This window comes from Pseudochaenichthys georgianus, chromosome 13 (assembly GCF_902827115.2).
Source record: "Pseudochaenichthys georgianus chromosome 13, fPseGeo1.2, whole genome shotgun sequence".
NCBI lineage: Eukaryota > Metazoa > Chordata > Actinopteri > Perciformes > Channichthyidae > Pseudochaenichthys > Pseudochaenichthys georgianus.
Window position 1 is genome coordinate 10,332,633 of NC_047515.1, and position 19,734 is coordinate 10,352,366.

The window sequence follows — 19,734 nt, forward strand, 5'->3', positions numbered from 1 at the left end:
CGTCATAAATAACAAATGTGCTCTAGGGTGCTTTACAATCTACACTCTCCTCCACTCCCTTCACTGATTACGCATCAAGACACCTGTCATAATTGTGGTGTGAATGAATCAGGGCATTCCTACATCAAGGACATCTACTCCAACACGTGCATTCCGCTCTTCATTGGCCAACCGGCTTGCTATTCGTCACTGCGGAAAAGTCGGAAACTAACCAAACTAGAGCTTGCTATCCAAGCTCTATAATGGTGGAACGAGCTCCCCCACTGATATCAGTCTGCAGAAAGTACACACATCTGCCGTAGGCGGAGGACACTTTTGTTTTGACTGCACCTTGGCCATTAAACACACACAAAAAAAAATCTAATGTAGAACTTACATTTGTTTAGCATATCAGAAGGCAATATACGAGCACTTAATATGAGCTAATTTGATGCTAATGTACTTGCAGGGTTCTTGCTGTTTTTAAGTTAGCAACAGCAACAATTCCTTAATTTGGGTCTATAACGAATTTGCTTTGCGTTTGGTGTGAACACAGCAAAAGTAGAGCTACTAATTAACAAAACTGAGACAACGTTGTTTTTTTAATACTGTGTATTTTGGTCACGGTCATCAGTAAATAAGGTACAACATGTTTAGTCTGCAGATCTACTTTAACCAAACTCCGAATCCGGCCACCTGATCCACTCCTACCCTTTCAAAGAGCGAGTGAGAAATGACCTCTCTTACTGTTTTCAATTAAGTCAATCAATATACTGCTTTGTTGTAAATCTCTAATAATTAGCGTCGAGCGTAACTTCCTTGAAATCGAGCCAGAATAGAATAAGGTCTTTGTGCCTGGATTTTATCCAAGCAGGCACAGTGTGTGTGTGTGTGTGTGTGTGTGTGTGTGTGTGTGTGTGTGTGTGTGTGTGTGTGTGTGTGTGTGTGTGTGTGTGTGTGTGTGTGTGTGTGTGTTGTGTGTTGTGTGGTGTGTAGTGTGTGTGTGTGTGTGCATGTGTGTGTGTGTAGTGCCTACATTCTACAGTATATTCATGGTGTCCTTGGAAGTTCTAAATGATCACATGCCCTGTTCGACATGAATGACAGCACCGGTAGAGATGACCTATTGTAGAGCTGAGGCATGATGTACAATTAGCACAGGGCTCACAGCCTGGCCTGTCCTGCTGGGCTAGTTAACACCAGGGGGAGCTCAGCGGACACATTTTACAACTAACACCTGTTCCTTACGGGCCAGAGGTACAACTGCTCTACAACCACACCATTAACCCAGAGAACCCAGCTCACTTGGCACGTGGCGAGTCCTGCATTCTTTATACAGCTTATCAGAGCGATTCACAGAGGTCTAAAAGTACTCTGATCTTGTAATTAAGTAAAGTAGAATACCAAAGTGTAGGAATACTCTGTTACAAGTAAAAGTCCTGCAATCAAAATGTTACTCAGTAAACATAGAAAGTATTGGCACCCAAATATACCCAAAGTTTAAATTACAAATTTTGCAGAATGGCCCATTTTGGAATAATACATACAGTATCAGATGTTTGATTATAATTATTGATGCATTAAAGTGTCATCTAAGATGGTATAAAGCAGCTAGTTTAAATGACTTTGTATTTTTGCAGGGTAGCTTGTGAATTTACTCCAGGTGTATTTAAGTGTTATATTCCACATTATTAATCCAATTTCTGCAAAGTACTTAAAGGTACAACATATATGAAGTGGGAGTAAAGCAAACAGTTTACGGTATGTGCGCCAATATGCGTAAACCGTTGCCTAGTAAGACGGTTCGAAACCCGAGCCTGCCTAACATTCGAGCAATTTCCTCCCCTCTGTCGCTCCCCTTTCAACTGTATACATCTCTAATAAAGGCCCTCTTGGTCCCAAAAATACCTACAAATAAATCAATAAGAAAGGTAAAAATTTACCTCTGAATTAATATAAATTATCAAACATGTAAACACTTAGACAAGTTCGTCAAAATTGTACTAAAGCACAGTACTTGAGTAAATGCACATTGTTTTTTATTTTTTATTTTATTTCCTTTATTTATCCAGGTGTATCCCATTGAGATCATTGATCTCTTTTTCAAGGGAGACCTGCTCAAGTAGGTTCCACATGAAACATAAAACATAAACAGAACAACAAAAAGGACATCTTACAGCATCATTATAGGGATTACAATTTACAATAGCTATCCACATGAGCAGGTACCAACAGCTTCCGATTGAGTAGCATCCAACCGAGCTTTAAAAGTTACTTTACACACCACTGGCGAATCATGATATTTCTACTCTGTTTTTATGTTTCACCTACTGTACATGTGAGAGGCATGTGTTTGTGGCTTATATGTGATCATTATATATTTAAAATAAGTTTCAATTTGAAATGAGGCGGGCAACTGACATTTAACTTATCAATTATTCGAGCAAATATTTAATCCACCCCAAAGTCCTACATCATGTCTTCTATTGCCTTGTTCCATCAGATCAAACCTAGATATTAAGTTTACATTAATATAAAAAAAGAAAAGTGTGAATATCCCTATTTGAAAAGCTGAACATTTAATTTATTTCTATGAAAAAAACATCCTTATGATTAATTTACCATCAAAATAGTTGATTTGTTTATGTCTATTTTATGTATGTCTATCAAAAATGAAACAAGTATGAATAAAGATTTGTTTTTGTAAGATACATTCTACAGTAGCTCCACTGTGCTTAGTGTTTGGGAAGAGAGTAGAGAGAAAAGCATAGCTTGAAGAGGCAATTATTAAACTTCACAAAACTGACATTTAGACGAATAGTGGGGGGTTGATTTGACTGGCAGGACAGGACTAACATTCCTCTTTTAGTCAACAGACAGTACTTGGTCTCACTAAGCCAAAGGACAAAGTAGCTTTGAGAAGCCAAAATACTACTTCAGTTGTTAGCTGCCCATCAAATGTTAGACAGCTGTGAACTTGCTGACTGACTGATCAGCCACTCATAATGGGTGCAACCTGGGAAAAGCCATGTCTAAAGCTACTTAGACGTATGTGTCAATGAAGGGCCCTAGGATCATTTAAACAACACAGGCGTTTTGTGTTACATTTTTGGCTGTGAAGAAACCCAAACCATAAAATAACATACTTTCAGAGAATGAGGCCATTCTTATGTTGGCGGATACTGTTGAAATATATAAATGTTTTCTGTGAGAAGCAGTAAAAGATCAAGATTTTGATGCTTATAACAATTTATGAGTATCCATTATTTTGTATGTTAAATCACACAGGGGCAGCATTTTGTAGTTCTGCCAAATTCATTGAAAATATAGTTTACTATCTTGCTTACGGATTGCCATCTTTTAAGCTGTAGTAATCCAAGTTTTCTTTGGTTTAACAATGGGTCACATGTTCTAAGGGGGTTGACTGGGAACAAATTGTTCCTAAAAACCTGACAGGTCTTCAGGCTCAGGCATTTCATTTGTGCTCGTCATAGTTTGTCTGATTTGCACGCCAATCTGTTTTCATGCTAACGGCGTTTGGCTTATTAGCTGGCGGAACTCTTGCTTATGAAATTTGTTCAGCATTACAAGCAATTTGTATGAAAAGTACCCTCATACTGTATAACTTACTGTTACGATTAGGCACTGATTTTAAAGGGAAATGTAATTGAATGTATCTGAATACAGCATAAGGCAATGCAATATAAATAATTGTGAAACTGAGGTGAACATACCATTCCATTTACACTCCAATAAAGTAATGTAAAAAAAAAAGCTTGATTGATGACAGTCCATCATGTCGTGCATGATGGACTGTCATCAATCAAGCTTTTTTTTTTAATGCAGAGTACACAGCATTCTTTGTCAAAGAGGAAAAGATTAATTGGAGTTATTTGGCAGCAACAAACGCCCCATACATGAGGGTTTTGGCAGAAGCAAGTCTATTTATTACTTATGTAGGAGGGTACTGTCAAAACCACAGCACAATACTTCAGTTCGTCATTTTGAAAACCTGCAACTATCCTTTCCCTAAATGATAGGTGAGGGTGAGGAATGATGTCCTGGAGGGACATGCAGGAGATGTGCTGTGGGTAAGGTAGGTATTATCTTTCTGCACCTTTGAAACACTTTGAGTACTTTGTGGTGAAATTGATATGAAGTCAGTGCACTGAACATCAAAACTTTGGAAAACACTGACGTCAGTGAAGCCGGCTATCGGGAAGTGTTGACACCATCCTCAGAGCCAAAGGATAAGCAGGTCATTACGAATCTTCACTGTCCTGGATCTGAAAAATTAATTTAGACAATTCCAAACGAGCTTTCATTGCCTTTTTCTCTCAAGTGTCGCAAAAGTGCTCTGAGCTTCTATCAAGATGTGTTCATCAGCACTGGAATGCAGTGAAAAAGTACTACCGATGTGTGTGTATATATTTTCATGTGGTGAACAGACTTTGTTTATTTGGAGTTCACACAGCGTGCATGCTGCCAGTGTGCACATCTATTCTTTCACATTTTCTTCAAGCAAGAGCAATATCCAAGCAAAACAATGTACTCTAAAAATAATAAAGTCATAAACATTACATGTGCCTTAATTGGCCTCAATCCATCAGACGTAAACATATGCCTAAAAGCTTATGAATAACATCACATTTTGTTCGGTACAAACCATACAAATTACAAATTCCCATTTGGAAAATTCCACGCTTTCAGAGTTATGTGATTTAAAACTTTAAAAATAATTATTTGAATGAAGAAAATGTCTTGTAGAATGTGTAAAGAGGAAGACCTTATGTCCAGTAGTTTAGAGTGTAGACCCTACCCTCAGACTTCTGGCAAGTTATGATGTATAGACTCTCTGCGTCATAGAGTGAAAAGACCTAGCATTTACCCACTTCCGGTTCTCTTTCTTTTTTACTATGTTTGGTGTTATAAGCCTAAAATAGTCTGTGATTAATACAAGCTTTAAACATTTTTACATTTGGTTCTACGACATGAATAAGTCAGTAAATACTCCACTCCTGAATGTCCGAAGCTTCTATGTGTCAATAAAAAGGTGAGTAAATAAACTACTAAACGTCATCACGCCAACTCTAGTGAAGTACAGCCATACGAACGTGATGTAGTTTGTTTATAGAATTACGTTTATCATTTCTGCTGATTGCATTTACACTTTTGTGGAGATTATCCTGCTGAACCAAACTTGTTACATTTCATAAAAGTCAAGCTTATTTTCTGCAATATACCAAAATCCAATGGGGAAATGCCATTACTTTTTTGTTGAGGAAGCCCTTGCGATGCTAACTTCCGGGTCGGCCTACAAAAATACGTGTCACTGCACCCCTTTATAGCAGTTGTTGGCGCAGCAGCCATTACCAGCAAAGGTCTAGATAGCCTTGGACTAATACTACGGAGAAATAAAACGCCACACACTTGCATTGTAGTTCACATGACACTGACTGAGTTCCCCGAGTGAGCCAGCAATGATCCCTTTATTAGAACCAGCTGTGTGATTGACAGATATGATGTCAGCATAAGAGCATTCAAGAGATGAATCGTTCACAACAGTTCAACACCCCCACTTGATCTTATTCTGACAACCTTTGACATACATTTACACTTTTTTTTCATTTTAACCTTCAACTCCAAAAATGAAATACACAAACTTTTCAATCATGCCCTTTGTTACAGGCTTGGTTAAAATATCAGCTACCATTTCTGCGAATGTGTGGTGGTGGTCGTGGTCCTCTTCATCCATGGCCTGTTTTACGTTGTCTCGTCGTCCTCTCCGCCTGCAGTTTGCATCTCTGTGCGTGGAACTCCTGCAAAAACGGCACCACTGTCTCTGTTGTTCCCCGTGACCAGCAGCCTTGCACTCGTGGGCCCTGTGACCCTTCTGGCCGCAAGTATAACTGGTCAGCAGCTTCACATCAAAGTCTTTGCCTCTTATTCATCATCACGCTGTCATCAACTGAGCTCCCACAGAACTTCTCAGTGCTCTCGTAGCTCCTCAGCTTGGTCTTGAACTCGGCGAAGGTGATCTTCTCATCACTTTGTGTAGTGTGGATAGAAAATGGCAGCCCCTTCAGAATCATAGCTATCAATAAACCGTCACTCAAAATCTCTTCTGCATTCCTCAGTGCTGTGATAGCAGTCTCTGCTCGTATAATATAGTCTATGATGCTTTCATTAGCATATTTCTGGAGAGACGTAACTCTGTATACAAGCTGATCACACGCGGTTTTCCTGTACCTGCGTAGTAATCCTCCCTCAGAATCTTCAACGCCTTTCTCCCATCGTCCACTGCATCTCTCATGACCAGAGACAAACTTGTATCGTCCAACAATTGAATAAATTCAGCGAAGACTTCTTCATTTTTATCAGCGTCTTCTGCGGCTCTTACCGCGGCTCCTTCTGCGTCCTGTTCGCCTCCGCCACTGTCAGGCTCTTTCAATATGGTGCTTTTCAGCCCTTGTAGACGCAGGTGGCCAAGAAACTTTGTTTCCCACAACTCATAGTTTTTCTCATCTCCGTCAAAGCACAAACGATTCCATCGGTTTCCAAAATCCTTTCTGGGCCCATAACCTGTTGGCGCAGCAGCCATTACCAGCAAAGGTCTAGATAGCCTTGGACTAATACTACGGAGAAATAAAAGACGCCACACACTTGCATTGTAGTTCACATGACACTGACTGAGTTCCCAGAGTGAGCCAGCAATGATCCCTTTATTAGAACCAGCTGTGTGATTGACAGATTGACAGATATGACTTCAGCATAAGAGCATTCAAGAGAAGAATCGTTCACAACAGTTCAACAGCAGTAGTACAGATATTATTCCTTACTAATTTGACCCTCTTCACCATTTTGTTTGTATTTCTTTCTATTGGAGTCGAGGGTAAGCTTTCGTATTTCATGGATGTTTGGTGACTGTCTTGCTAATAGTTTGCTAGCTTGCAAGCTAACATGAGGGCTAACTCACAGCAGCCTCAAAGGCTCAACCACAAACTGGGTCCTCCATAAAAATCAAATGTGTTTGCTTGAAAGTCTGACATCCTAGGACACACTACATTTGGATGCACTAGAAGTGTTACCCCTAGATTGCGTCACGTTACGGCCACGTTACGGCTGCGCCACGGCGTCCGCAAGGATCGCGGCCACTCTAGTCAATGGTGCTATTCCACCAGACGCGCCGCGTTACGGCTCAGAAGCGTCCCAGAAGCGTCTCGGCGCTGGGCTCCGCTCGAAATAGGATTGAAGTCTATTTTTCGATGCGATGCGAGGCGTTGCAGAGGCGTTGCAGAGGCGGAGCTCCGCTAGAAATGCCGGGATTTGCGTTTGTACCCCCTTAATGTCTGACCAATGGTTGAACAGCATTTCCGTGCACATGACTTGTGTTTAAAGTTTATAGTCCCTTTGAGTTTTTGCCAGTGTGAACGCAAACCGAACCTTCTGAAAAATGAAACAATGTAACAAACTGTGGTCTGGTGCGCACCAGAGAGCGGACTATTAGGTGTGAACACACCCTTAAACTGTTTTTCTTAATGTTCCAATTTTTTTTGGGGCCCCTGTCAGTCACGGGCCCTTAGAATCGTCCTAACTTTTCATCCCCTTTCGGCGCCCCAGTGTATGATCAGTATGACAGATGAACAGATCGCCACTGAGCTTACAACTAAAGACACAGCCACGCAGAAACTGCGGCATGTGTACGGCTCCTTATCGGTACTGCAATTTCTGAAGTACTGGAGCGGCGTTCTGGTGCTCTCCGTCAGAACTGCACCCCTGTCAGACGAGACATATACCACGTTAGGCTCGTGTTGTGTTCAAGGACCCTGACCTTGGCCAGGAAACACAGGCACTCGCTTGTTTAATTTTTTTGCGGTCTATCCATCCATCCATCCATCTTCTCCCGCTTATCCGTGGGTCGGGTCGCGGGGGTAGCAGTTCCAGCAGAGAGCCCCAAACTTTCTTTTCCCTGGCGACATCAACCAGCTCTGACTGGGGGATCCCAAGGCGCTCCCAGGCCAGCGAAGAGATATAATCCCTCCACCTGGTCCTAGGCCTACCTCTTGGTCTCTTCCCAGCTGGACGTGCCTGGAACACCTCCCTAGGGAGGCGCCCAGGTGGCATCCTAACTAGGTGCCCGAACCACCTCAACTGGCTTCTTTCGACGCGAAGGAGGAGCGGCTCAACTCCGAGTCCCTCCCTGATGACCGAACTTCTCACCTTATCCCTAAGGGAGACACCAGCCACCCGGCGGAGGAAACCCATCTCGGCCGCTTGTATCCGCGATCTCGTTCTTTCGGTCATGACCCATCCTTCATGACCATAGGTGAGGGTAGGAACGAAAATGGCCCGGTAGACAGAGAGCTTTGCCTTCTGGCTCAGCTCCCTTTTCATCACAACGGTGCGGTAAAGCGACTACAGTACCGCTGCCGCTGCTCCGATTCTCCGGCCCATCTCACGCTCCATTGTTCCCTCACTCGAGAACAAGACCCCGAGATACTTGAACTCCTTCACTTGGGGTAAGGACTCATTCCCTACTTGGAGTGGACAGTCCATCGGTTTCCTGCTGAGAACCAGGCCTCAGATTGGAGGTGCTGATCCTCACTCCAGCCGCTTCACACACTCGGTTGCGAACCGATCCAGTGAGTGCTGAAGGTCGCAGACCGGATGAAGCCATCAGAACCACATCATCCTGCAAAAAAGCAGTGGTGCAATCCTTAGTCCACCGAACCGCAGACCCCCTGCCCCACGACTACGCCTCGAATCCGATCCATGTATATTACAAACAGGATTGGTGACAAAGCGCAGCCCTGGCGGAGGCCAACCCTCACCGGAAATGGGTCCGACTTACTGCCGAGGACCCGGACACAGCTCTCGCTTTGGGAGTACAGAGATTGGATGGCCCTGAGTAGAGACCCCCCTCACCCCATACTCCCGCAGCACCTCGCACAGTAACTCCCTGGGAACTCGGTCATACGCCTTCTCCAAGTCTACAAAACACATGTAGACCAGATAAGCGTACTCCCAAGCCCCCTCCAGGATCCTTGCGAGAGTAAAAAGCTGATCCGTCGTTCCACGACCAGGACGGAATCCGCATTGTTCCTCCTCAATCTGAGGTTCGACAATCGGCCTGACCCTCCTTTCGAGTACCTTGGAGTAAACTTTCCCCGGGGAGGCTGAGTAGTGTGATGCCTCTGTAATTGACACACACCCTCTGATCCCCCTTTTTAAAAAGGGGAACCACCACCCCGGTCTGCCACTCCTTCGGCACTGTTTCCGACTTCCACGCAACGTTGATGAGACGTGTCAACCATGACAGTCCCTCAACACCCAGAGCCTTCAGCATTTCCGGGCAGATCTCATCCACCCCCGGGGCTTTGCCACTGTGGAGTTGTTTGACGACCTCAGTGACCTCCCCCCGGGAGATTGGTGTTGATCCCCCGTCATACTCCAGCTCTGCCTCTAACATAGAGGGCGGAGTTGTCGGGTTCAGGAGTTCCTCAAAGTGTTCCTTCCAACGCCCTAACACTCCATCAGTTGAGGTCAACAACGTCCCATCCTTACTGTACACAGCTTGGATGGTTCCCTGCTTCCCCCTCCTGAGGTGTCGGACAGTTTTCCAGAACAACTTTGGTGCCGCCCGAAAGTCCTTCTCCATGTCTTCTCCGAACTTCTCCCACACCCGCTGCTTTGCCTCGGCCACGGATGAGGCTGCTGCCCTTCGGGCCTGTCGGTACCTTTGCAACTGCCTCGGGAGTCCCCCGGGATAACAAATCCCTGAAGGCCTCCTTCTTCAGTCGGGACGGCTTCCCTGACCACCGGTGTCCACCAGGAGGTTCGAGGGTTATCGCCCCTTGAGGCACCTAGGACCTTGAGACCACAGCTCCCCACCGCGGCTTCGGCAATAGAGGCTTTGAACACCCGACCACTCTGGTTCAATGTCCCCAACCTCCACAGGAAATGCACGAAAAGCTCCGCCGGAGGTGCGAGTTGAAGGCCTCCTGAACTTGGGCCTCCTCCAGACGTTCCCAGTTCACCCGAACTACACGTTTGGGCTTACCAGGTCTATCCAGAGGCTTCCCCCGCCACTCGACCCAACTCACCACCAGATGGTGATCAGTTGACAACTCCGCCCCTCTCTTTACCCGAGTGTTCCAAAACATACGGCCTCAGGTCCGATGATACGATAACGAAATCGATCATGGACCTTCTGCCTAGGGTGCTCTGGTACCACGTACACTTATGAGCATCCTTATGTTCGAACATGGTGTTTGTTATGGCCAATCCATGACTAGCACAGAAGTCCAGTAACAAACCACCACTCCTGGTTCAGATCAGGGGGCCCGTTTTTTTGCGGTCTAGATTTCTTAAATGTTTTTCTTTTTTGCGTGTGTTTATAAATTACCTCGAGGGCCGTACCAAATTGTCTCGCGGGCCGTATACGGCCCGGAGGCCGGAGGTTCCCCACCCCTGCTCTAATCCATCAGCTCCATTGACTGTAATGTGGAAATATCCCCACGAAGGCCAACTGGGAGTAGTTTATCAGACTGCAATAGGGATTCAAAAACCTTTATTTATCCAGGTAAAATCCCATTGAAATCAATGATCTCTTTTTCAAGGGAGACCTGCAGCAGTACTGTAGGTTCCACAAGAAGACATAAAAACATAAACAACAGAACAACAAAAGGACATCATACAGCAAAATGTACAGGGATTACAATTTACATATCTAACCACATGTACAGGTACCAACAGCATCTGATTTTGTAGCATCCAACCGAGCTTTAAAAACATGTAGTGGTACTAGCTTGGTAATTTTCCATTCTTTTTGCAGACTGTTCCATGTTAGTGGAGCTGCACATCTAAAAGCTTTCTTCCCTAACCTCAGTGAGATGATAGTGAACTGTTCATGAACTTGTCATGAAAAGTTCATGAAATATTAGTGAACCATATTCATGAACAGCTCATAAACAGCTCATAACAAAGTTGATGAACTGTTCATGAAAGTGACATGAACATTAAATGGCACTAGGGCAGTTCATGAACTACTCATGAAACTCCTGTGCTGGAATGGTTCATGAACAATTCATGGAATATGGTTTTAGGCAGGTTCATGAACAATTCATGAAATGGAGTTTTCAGTGAGTGTGTAGGGATATTCAACCAAGAACATATCAAGAACTGTTCATGAACATATCAAGAACTGTTCATAACAACATCATGAACCGTTCATGAACAGTTCATACCCAGTCACTGAATATAATTCAATGGCTGGCTATGAACTGTTCATGAACTGTTCATGTACATGAACTGTTCATGAACCACTGACTGTGGGTCAATTGGCAACCATAGAAAACAACAATTATGTCAATCACAATGGAACTTTACTCAAATTAACAAACAAACAAACAAACATACATGTATACAGGTGGAGCACTACAATTAATCCTATCACTATTTGAAGCAGTTCTTGACACTCAGCTGCACAACATTTTTTGTTACGGGTCCTAAAAGCTTGGGTACCACAGCAACAATAAATGATTTCTGTAGAAAACAGAAAAGTGCAGCAGCAATAATTATACACAGGATCCGGTTGATCGTCTGGAATGCTTCTTATTCAAAATTCAAAGTACACAGTTACATTCAAATAGCTGTACTTTACAAACATCACATTTATCCATTTAAGTTATCTGTCTGTCACAGTCAATTACTGTATCTCAAGGAGAAATTCAACATAGTCAATATAAATTATTACATTACATTGCATTTAGCTGACGCTTTTATCCAAAGCGACTTACAATAAGTGCGTTCGACCAACAAAATACAAACTTGAAGAAAACAGAATCATAAAGTACATCAGGTTTCATAGAGCAAAAACATTTCAAGTGCTACTCAACTGGCTTTAGGTAAGCCAGTCCATAAGTGCTTTGTTAATAGTTCTATTGCTCGAAGTGGAGTCGAAAGAGATGAGTTTTCAGTCTGCGCCGGAAGGTGTGTAAGCTATCTGCTGTCCTGATGTCAATGGGGAGCTCATTCCACCATTTTGGAGCCAGGATAGCAAACCCACGTGTTTTTGCTGATGGGAACTTGGGTCCCCTTCGCAGCGAGGGTGCAGCGAGCTGTTTGGTTGATGCAGAGCGGAGTGCACGTGCTGGGGTGTACGATTAACCATGTCCTGGATGTAGGAAGGGCCAGATCCATTCGCAGCATGGTACGCAAGTACCATTGTCTTGAAGTGGATTCTGGCAGTTACTAGCCAGTGGAGGGAGCGGAGGAGCGGCGTGGTGTGGGAACATTTAGGAAGGTTGAAGACCAGACGAGCCGCTGCATTCTGGATGAGCTGCAGGTCGGATGGCACATGCAGGTAGACCAGCCAGGAGGGAGTTGCAGTAGTCTAGGCGTGAGATGATGAGAGCCTGGACCAGAACCTGCGTCGCTTTCTGGGTCAGCTGGGGACGCATCCTCCTGATGTTGTAAAGCGTGTATCTGCAGCAGCGGGTTGTAGCAGCTATGTTTGCAGTGAAGGACAGGTTGTTATCTATAAACACATAACGCTATCAAATAATACTTTCTATCAATATATCTATCTTTACCAAATATAACATATTATGGAGATCACAAAAATACACTGTCAATGTTAATAAACAAAAAACAAGGCAATGTGCCTGCAAGACTGCACTCAGGTAAACAAAACATATTACCCGTGCGCAGCAGCTAACCTGCCTGCGAGCCTTCGCTCAGGTCACATTTACCCAGGTGCGGCTGAAGCCCGCGAAAATGGCATCTATTGTTGCCGACAGTTTAGTATTTTTAAAATACCGTTACTATGTCAAACATGCTCAAAACCTTCTGACACACTCTCCTAAACATCTCCAACATCATATCTAATTCACACAAGTTAACATCGATCATTTTCATTATGTACTGACCTGTAGAAAACAGAAAAGTGGAGCAGCAATAATTATACACAGGATCCGGTTGATCGTCTGGATTGCTTCTGAGGAGGGGGCGGAAGTGTCCCCCCTAAGGTAACCCAGATGTCACCGCTCACCTGCCAAAGGTTCCACCTTGGCGCTACTTACTCGTACTGCTTCTCAAACAGTACAGATAAACCATAAAATGATATGAATGTCACCAAAATAAATACAGATAATGTTCAGTTTCAAATTCACTATTGTTTTGTTTTAAGATTAAAAGTTTTAAAAAAGAAAGAAATGTTCAAATAGTAGATGAATATTCAAGAGGTCTTTAAAAACATCACACTGATCATCAAAAGTTCATAAAATGCTCATGAATATTCCAAAATATTCTGAACTTGCCACAATCATCCAAAATTCATGAAATGCTCATAGTAATGAAAAGTTCATGAAATACTCATGCACACTTTTTGGGGTTTTAATTATAATGTTGTGATTGGCTGGATCATGAAAGTTCATAAATTGCTCATAAAAGTCTGTCATGAGCAAAACAGGAACTTTATATGAATGAACAATGTTCATAAACATTTCATGAACTGCTCTTTAAAATGGTTCATGAGCATTTTAAGAATGTTGGTTCATGAACATGACAAGTGAACATATAATGAGTTGTTCATGAATGTTTCATGAATGCTCATGAACAGCTCATAAAGTCATGAACTCCATCTCGCAGGGGAAGACAGTCCTAGCACTTGGCACATTTAATAAAACCACAGCATGCAATCTCAGGCAATAAGTACTTTCAATTCGCAGAGAGATCAGGGAGCAGATATAAGATGGTAGTTTATCCAACATGGCTTTGTAAATGAAAAAGTACCAGTGACTGAGCCTCCGTACAGTAAGTGATGGCAAAACCGCCTTGGTATACAGGGTACAGTGATGCGTAAGTGCTTTACAATTTTTCAAACATCTCAGTGCACTGTGATACGCAGCATCTAACTTGCTCAGGTAATTGGCATGTGCATTCATATATAACAAATCACCATAGTCCAGCACAGGTAAAAAGGTCACAGTGACTAGCCTTTTCCTGGCCTCAAGCGAGAAACAGGACCCTATTTCTGTAAAAGAAACCTAGTCTAACCCTCAGCTTTTTAAGCAGGTTATTTACATGAAATTTAAAAGTGAGACAATCATCAAGCCAGATACCCAAGTATTTGTAACAGGTAACCACTTCAAGTTGTATTCCTTGCTTAGTTACAATATCCAAAGCAGTCTCCGGTGTATTTTTAGCTTTAGCTTTAGAAAAGAGCATTACCTTGGTTTTATCCACATTTAACAGAAGCTTAAGCTCAGAGAGCTGAGCCTGAATAATGTTAAAAACAGCCTGTAATTTAACAACAGCCTCGTTAATCGAGGGACCTGCACAGTACATAACGGTATCGTCCGCATAAAAATGTTAGGTTGCTCCTTCGACATTTTCACCTAAACTATTAATATAGATAGAGAATAATAGCGGACCTAAAACTGAACCTTGTGGTACACCATTAGTGATGTTTAACCACTCAGAAGACAGCCCATTAAACTGAACACATTGGGACCTTTCAGAGAGGTAGTTCACAAACCACCCCACTGCATGGCTGGATATGCCAATACTGACCAGCCTCTGCTTCAAAATGCGATGATCGACGGTGTCAAACGCTTTTGAAAGGTCAATAAATAGAGCTGCACAACTCTGCTTATTATCTAAAATACTCGCCACATCATTCACCACTTTCATTGTGGCAGTGATGGTGCTATGTTGCTTTTCTGAAGCCTGACTGATGTTTAGACAGGATGTCATTTGTACATAAAAACTCCTTTTACTTGTTCACTCACATAGGCGTTCAAGACCTTAGCCAGAACTGACAAACTTAGAGATGGGTCTATAATTGTTTAATAAGGTGTGGCCTCCCCTCCTTTTAGTAGTGGCAGGACATAAGCTGACTTCCATACTTTTGGGATTTTGTTCGTGCTGAGAGAGAGGTTAAAAAGAGTAGTAGAGGTGGAGCAATAAAATCTGCAGCTATCTTTAAAAAAGAAAGGTTCTACGTTGTCCGGACCAGCCGGCTTTTTAGGATCTAGCTTGGTTAAGACTTCACGAACAACATCAACAGGTAAAAGAGTAAAACTGAAAGGGGTTTTTCCAGACCACATTGTTCTGTGTCACCGACTGTGGTGTTCACAGAAGCAGAATTAGAAACAGAATGAAACAGAGAGCCACAGGACACAAAATGCTCATTAAAACAATTTAACATGGTAGCCCTATCCGATATAGTGCCAGATGCTGTGGTAAGGCACGGAGGTAGCTCATTACGGATTATCGATTTTATGGCTTTCCAGAATTTTCTGTTGTTTCTGTTGTTCATGTTCTTTGTGGTAACTGAGATGACTGGGATGTTGTGACATGAGCAATTATTCAACTTGTGCTTCTTTATAGCATTGTGGCCAGGGCTGGACTTAAATCAACATGTGATTACATTAATGCTTTAATGTAAATGAAATGTGATTATGTTCCTTGGATTGAAAATTGCGTTGAGAAAGCTGACTCTATGGGTCATGCTAACCTTGCACTCACCTTTCATTGTACATTTTATGCGAAACAGGACACTGGGCGGGTGCCAAAGATTGCATTTTAAATATACCAGGTTGAAACATATTGGAATATTTTCTTTGAAGGTTGAGCAGAACTCAATAGAACGTGTGAGCAAAGCACAACCGTCTCGAAGAGAACATAATTATATAATATATTATTATTAAAATATATTATAATATCCATGAGTTATGCATACTCCCACTGTTCTGTTGAAGTTAGTGGGTTGTACAATACAGAAGTTCTGCCTTTGTAGATTAGGTTGCCATGTACATACAATTTATTAGCCAAACATGAAAACCAAAGTTATACAAGACGAAGAAAAAGCCCATGCAATCTCCCTCTTACAACTGCCACTGTTGAAAGATAGGATCCAGTGGTGTGAGGATGCTACGAGGAGCTGAAATAAAGAAGCGTGGGCGTGACAGGGGTGTTTGACTGCCTCACAGTTTCCAGCTCCATTTATCATTCTCAGATTCCATATGTAGAATGTGTTAGCTGCAGGGAGGAGAGAAGTGGAAGCCCGGCCCGGACAGCCTCTGATGGATTACCTGCATACTTCACAAGATGTTCTAATTAAATCTACTCCAACAGAAATAGCACAGGTGCCACTCTCTGTTCCACGTTTTACGTCCCTTACACTTTGTACTGGATCAGTGAGACGGCTGGAAAACATCTGCATACTGTTCTGACAAACAACTTCAATGTAGAATCTCGAGGCCAGATGGAGAAATATGCTGCTATTATGAAACTATCCTTTGGCAAGATGCTTCTGGAAAACCTGAAATCTCTCCGATATGAACTTGAGTACTGCTTGAGTTCACTCTGAAGTATCTTCAATTCACTTTTAAGAACCCTTTGGTCAGGATCAGTTTATTCATAGCAGCTATTTTAGGGTACATGTAAGTATTGCTTGAAATGTTCATTAATTTGAAAACCTGTCTGATGCAATCGCTTAAACTCTTGTCCCAAGAGAAAAAGTGTATTTTATATTGACCTTTTTGGAATTAAGGTTAACAATACAGCCACTTATCCAATAATATGTTCTGTATTAGTGAGCTGTGGTTGAAAACCAATGACCTTTCAACATTTTGCATATTTTTGCACACTTATGGACTCTTTTTCAGCTTTCCATCAACTGATTGTATTTGAGTCAGCTAGAAGACTTAGTGATGATATTATATGTGTGCATTTGCAATCATGTATCTTTTTATAATGTAATTAATGAAAAAGGAAGAGTGGATAAGTTTATAAGGACAACAATAAGATATGCTTGCTTGATTGATTGATTGATTGATTGATTGATTGATTGATTGGTTGGTTGATTGGTTGGTTGATTGGGTACAATTTGACCAGGAAAAATAAGTCTTTGAATAGTGACAAGCTTGTGTTCTAAGCTCTTGAATTGATGTTCTTCATATTTACTTATTTGGGGCTGAAACCAGCAGTGTAGAATTAGACATCCAGTCATTGAATGGAAAAATAAAAGTCTGTCTCAAACTTAATGTACCTTTTGCCAGCAGCATTTTGTGGCTAAGTACTCCAAAACATTTTCAAGACACACAAATTAAAAACCCTTTCAGTTTGTATATTGCTCAAACCACTGGAAACATGAAGCCATATGGTTGAACCAGACTCTTCACATCCAATCCAAGCATGAACAAAATAATTAAAATGCCAGAACACTGTTTCAAGTGCTGTTTTTAAATCCCGAATAAGCCTGAGCTTGAATCTGACAGTACTATAGATAGTCTGTTGAGCTGACAAACCGTTGTCAACTACTGGAAACTGGAAAATCAATTAGATACTATATAAAAGCTTGTAAACTCCCCAAAAATGTTTGTTGTTCTAAGAATTACATGTTTAAGTGATTATTTGTCAGATCAGTACTACTCTGACCGTCTGTCCAACCTGGCCGGTTTTATCCTTCAAATAAGTAATCCCATCCAAAAAGCTCTATATGTTTGGGTAGTTAGAAGAACTTGTGAAAAACGATGACAAACATACCAGTGAAGAGCGGTATGTTGCCTTTTAAAAAGCAGAAGCAGAGCCCCTCTTCTCTGTAATAATGACACAGAGGTGTTATTACTGATGATACGATCCCTGAGTCACAAATACTAAATTGCATGTGGGAGGGAAAAACACACACACATCATGTTTAAAGGGGACCTATCATGCAAAATGCACTTTGTGATGTCTTTTATACATAAATATGTGTCCCCGGTGCGTCGGGGAACTCACGCAGCGTCAGAAAATAAAACCCTCTCTTTTCCTCCGTACCCAGATCTTTTAAAAACAGGGGTAGAACGAGCGGATACAGATTTGCTGCTGATCTGATGTCAAATCGGCAGCGGACCCACAGAAAGTTGCTATCAGAAACAATGCCTGACATGTTTTGGACGTAATCTCGTCTTTGTTTATATTAGCAAGCCTCGCTAATACTCAAAGCTAACCTGTAGCCTACTGGAGAGCACATGTGTTTAAAAAGCAGGAAATAAAAAAAGGAACTCACCTTGTGATAAACCCGCAAGAGAAAAAGCATTTGAGCTCCATACTGTTTCAGAAATAATCCTTGATGTGGTTTAGAACAGGATGGCATTTTATCACAGCAGAATTTAACTTTATCTCCGGTAGAATTCTGATCAGGCATTAGCTCCGCCTCCTCTTTTTTTTTTTTTTAAGCTAAGGACCCAAAATCTGCGTTTTTCTAACAGGGCTGCAAAAGAGTGGTATGAGCAGTATGAGGCATGGCTACAATGGGTGAACTGTTATTTATGTTACTGGTATTTTAAGCAAAACACTTCACAGACATGTTTTGTACAGTATAGGTATGGCCCTACAATATATTTTTCCAATATAGCATAATAGGTCCACTTTAAATCATCACTACAATCCTCTGGTATGTGTGATTTGATACAATATGTAACTATGGAATCAAACATAGTGGGCTTATCATTATAAGAATGTTGAGCACTGGCTTGGATATGTATCTCCTGTCCACCTCAATGATATGATGCATTGTGAAATTGATCATAACATCATCCTTAACTAAATAACCAGATTCAAGCCAACGTTATCCTCTGCCATTAAATGTATTCACGTCATAAAATCCTATCTTCTCTTACGTTGTTTCCCAGGAGTTTGTAACAAATAAAATGCTGAGTGCCATGAAAATGAAAGTGTAGCTGGTTGGCATGGCACGTAGCTGTACTGCATGGCATGTTCACTGACCCCTTGTTACTGTGTGTCACTGAGTAATGTCATTGATGTTGTTAATGTGACAGCCTGTTTGATGTTAGTCATACTCAGAGTGGTAAACATAAAAAATAGCTAAGCTTAGGGAATAGATGTTTAACTGGAAAGGATGTCACTTCTAAACTGAGGTAGTGATTCTAAATATTGGCAAATGTTCTTGTTAGCTTTATCGCCAGCTAAATCCCAGACTCACCTCTTATAAAACTAGACGGCAACATCTAGGGATTTGAAAACCTCATCCTTATTATCTCTAATTCAACATAATTTGTGTTTATACAGTTTAGCCCAACGTCATAAATAACAAATGTGCTCTAGGGTGCTTTACAATCTACACTGCTCCTCCACTCCCTTCACTGATTACGCATCAAGACACTGTCATATTGTGGTGTGAATGAATCAGGGCATTCCTACATCAAGGACATCTACTCCAACACGTGCATTCCGCTCTTCATTGGCCAACCGGCTTGCTATTCCGTCACTGCGGAAAGTCGGAAACTAACCAAACTAGAGCTTGCTATCCAAGCTCTATAATGGTGGAACGAGCTCCCCCACTGATATCAGTCTGCAGAAAGTACACACATCTGCCGTAGGCGGAGGACACTTTTGTTTTGACTGCACCTTGGCCATTAAACACACAAAAAAAATCTAATGTAGAACTTACATTTGTTTAGCATATCAGAAGGCAATATACGAGCACTTAATATGAGCTAATTTGATGCTAATGTACTTGCAGGGTTCTTGCTGTTTTTAGTTAGCAACAGCAACAATTCTTTAATTTGGGTCTATAACGAATTTGCTTTGCGTTTGGTGTGAACACAGCAAAAGTAGAGCTACTAATTAACAAAACTGAGACAACGTTGTTTTTTAATACTGTGTATTTTGGTCACGGTCATCAGTAAATAAGGTACAACATGTTTAGTCTGCAGATCTACTTTAACCAAACTCCGAATCCGG